The sequence below is a fragment of the Camellia sinensis genome, chromosome 7, assembly GCF_055761805.1.
Source record: "Camellia sinensis isolate YWXY chromosome 7, ASM5576180v1, whole genome shotgun sequence".
Classification (NCBI taxonomy): Eukaryota; Viridiplantae; Streptophyta; class Magnoliopsida; order Ericales; family Theaceae; genus Camellia; species Camellia sinensis.
Window position 1 is genome coordinate 148,972,327 of NC_138967.1, and position 3,639 is coordinate 148,975,965.

At 41.4% G+C, this 3,639-nt stretch overlaps 1 pseudogene; it reads right to left on the reverse strand.

Annotated features, from left to right (window-relative positions):
- Positions 1-979: 979 nt before the first annotated feature.
- On the reverse strand, positions 980-3,337 carry LOC114314516 (receptor-like protein 7 pseudogene; annotated as a pseudogene).
- Positions 3,338-3,639: the final 302 nt, after the last annotated feature.

A 3,639-nucleotide genomic window follows, 5' to 3' on the forward strand; every position in this document is an offset into this window, starting at 1 on the left:
GTTTCTTTTGTAGAGCTCTCGGTAGAGAGCATGTCTAGAGAGAGAAAAGGTGACCAAACAAGTTGGTAGGGAGAGAGATGGGAACATCAGTTCAGGTGAAGCCACTGTGTGGAGTATACAGAGAGAACCCACTGTGTGGCGTCGCGGTTGGTATCACGCCAACATCGGCTGTGGCCGCCGATGGTGTGCAAGGTGGCGTGGGTCTTCGATAACAGAGACTGTGGCGTTGCTTGAAGCTGTGATGAAGATGAGTCTTGGGGATGCCCTTGATGACTGGGAATCGACGGCCGGTCTTAGGGCAGAGGAGGGCGCCCTCTTCGAGGTGGAGCTTGAGAAGGGAGTGATGGAAGCGCCGGAGAAAGTCGTCGGAGTCGAGCATGGCGGCGTCAGTGGAGTCGGGAAGGTCAGGGTAGCCCATGGTCTGAGAGGCTCCGACGAGAGCATTCCAGTCGATCTTGGGGAACATGTGTCGAAGAAAATCGGGGTTGAAATCCACAGGCTTTTCGATCACTTTCTGGACTTCGATTCGGAGAGGGAAGCCATTGGTGACCCCCTTGATGTTGGATGATAGCATGTTGTGGGTTAGCAGCCTCATCTCAGTGTGTGTGTCATGCCAATCATTGTTGCAGACATGGTGTTCGACGAAATGTCCCAGAGGGATTTTGGGTTTGCTTTGGCAAGGTGGTGAAGAAGAGTGAAGGTATGTGTAGAAAATTCTAGCGGACTAGGTTGAGGTCCGGCGGGCGGCCAAGGCGAGGTTGCCGCCCGCCGGTGAAGCGAAAAATACTAAGTTCTTAACCTAGCTCTGATACCAAGTAACAATAATTTGAGAAAGAGAGGAGATAGCAAATGAATAACTCTATATTTCTGTACATTTTTACAAGAAGATAAACACTCTCTTTATAGAGAGGAGATGACAGCATAGGATGCTAAGTTGAGGCACCGAAAGCATAAAGCAAGGGGACACTAATTATTAAAGCTAAACACTAACATATAATAATATACTAACACCAATAAATTCTGGAATCAACCCTTCAAATTTGTTGCTTGAGAGATCAATGACAGTGAAGACATTCAGGATCTCCTGATATTCTGTATTTACACCTTTGTTTGTAATGTTCATTATGTACCAATAGCCATCACCCCAAATGTCATTGTTCGTGCGAACTTTAATGATTGTGTCCATATATTTCATCTTGTCGACATCAAAAAATTTCACTACATTCCAATTTTGAAAGTATTTTGATGGCAAATCGCCGGTAAAACCATTATGAGAGAGGTCAATGATGTGCAAATTTGGTAACTCTAACTTAATTTTGGGATTCCCTATAGCACCATAGAATTTGTTGGATCGCAAGATGAGAACCTGTAACTTTGTAAGATCTCCTAACCATAAGGGGAATGCATTGTCAATCAGATTATTTGAGAGATCAAGAATCTCAAGCTCGGTACAACTTGCCAATGATCTTGGCACCTTCCCCTGTAATTTATTATCACTGAAGTCAATCATCTTCAATTTGTTTCCTCTATTGTATGAGTGAGGAATGGGACCCTGAAAGTTGTTGCCTTTGAGATTTAGGACTTTCAAAGAATCACTGAAGTTACTCAAACATGGAAGAATAGTTCCAGTCAAGTTGTTATTAGACAAATCAAGAACATAAAGAGAACTCAATTGACAGATCAACGGTGGAAGTTTTCCTGTCAATCCGCTATGTGAGACACTATAAGAGCAAGTGGATAATGGTGGAATTGGCAGCGGTCCTTGTAGCCTGTTATAAGAAAGGTCTAACTTGAGTAAATTATCCCATGGAAGGATATCTGGATTTTTCTCAAAGCCTGTTTGAGAGTTATTCCGAAGATATATTTCTACACCTATATTCAACATCCATGCCAGAATTTTGCCATGAATTTTGTTTTCAGCAAGAGATAAAATATCAAGTTTGTCTTGGAAGTGCAAGAAATTTGAGAATTTCCTCGAGTTGCATGAATTCAACTCTAACACCTTTAATTTGTTAAGAGTGTTAATTGAAGTTTTTTTGGTTAGAACTGTTAAATTGTTACCAGACAAATAGAGAAAAATAAGATTTTTGAGCATCAGAAAAATTTCAAGTTCGAAGCCACTGAGGTTATTGAAAGAAAGATCTAGAGTTTCAAGATTCTTTAGCTCAGATAATGACCTTGGGGTTGGGCTTCGCAATTGATTTATTGAAAGATCTAGCGAAATTAGATGGGTTAGGTTGGTTATATGAGATATTATTTCACCACTTAAGTGATTGGAGGACAGGTCTAAATAAGTAAGTTGAGTTAGGTTTGAAAGAACTGATGGGATCGAACCGTATAGATTGAGGTCCCTAAGCTCCAAGTCAGTGAGTTCAGTTAGCTTACCAAGTAATTGTAGAGTCCCTACATTAAACTTGTTGGATGAAAGCGACACGTAATTGAGTTGGGTCAGATTACCGAGTGAAGCTGGAAGGGACCCTGGAAAATAGCAGCCAGAGAAATTTAATTGATTCAGGAAATTAAGATTTCCAATCGAATCCGGTAGCTTCCTCGAAAAGCTGTTATAAGAAAGCATCAAATGCTGAAGGGGGCTACTTGGATGAAATTCGGGCAAATGGCCAGTGAGATATCCATTCAAACTTACATCAAGAACTTGAAGGTTTGGCAGATAAAATATGCTTATTGGAAACTCGCCACGCAACCCACAATTTTCAAGAACGAGAGTTGTCAAGGAAGTTAATTTGGCCAATGTATCAGGTACTTCAGAAGATATGCTCACGTCATTGAGACGAAGCACTTTGAGGTTAGTCAAGTTTTGAAGTAGGCTTCTCAGACCAGGCTTTTCAAGTTTCAGTCCTCCTGCATTTGATGAGCCTACATTGAAAGAAAGATCAATGGAAACCAATTTGGACAATTTTGAGATTTCCGAAGGGATTTGACCGGAAAATACAGAGGAGGAAAAGTTGAGACTTGTTAGCCCTGAGAGATGGCCAATTTCTGATGGAATGCAAGAGTAATCGAAGTCATTATAAGCAAGGTTAAGTCGCTGAAGGTGAACTAGGCTGTAGAGGCTGCTGCTTGAATTGATAGAACCGTAGAGGAAACTGTTGCTGAGGTCAAGGCCAATCACATGACCCGTCTCCTGATCGCATTCAACGCCATCCCATGAGCAGCAATGGCCACTATCTCCTTCGAGCTTCCATGATGCAACCTTCGGATAAGTAGAAGGATCACTAGAAGTTGATTTGTCAATTGAAAAGCTTTGCTTGAATTGCAGCAGGGCGGAGCTCTCGTCTGCATGGCATAGTGGCTGCTCAGCAGACAAAGAGTTAGCCATTATTATTACAAGATGAAAGCAAGAGAGTGATAAGAAGAGTAAATGCATGAATAGAAAGAGATGCAAAGAGGAACCCATATTTTGTTCACTAGATTTCTCTAAGCAGTTTTGGATGAGCTAGACAATGCTTAATCAGGAGCTTTTATAGACATGATTTGAGTGTTGGATGTGCTAAGATCATAGAATGATGTTGCATGTTCTCCACAAAATGCTGTGTCAAGGCTCACCACCACTGGCTACAAAAAAAATTGTTTAGTACTCCTGAAATAATGCTCTATATTATTTATTAATTAACGTATCTT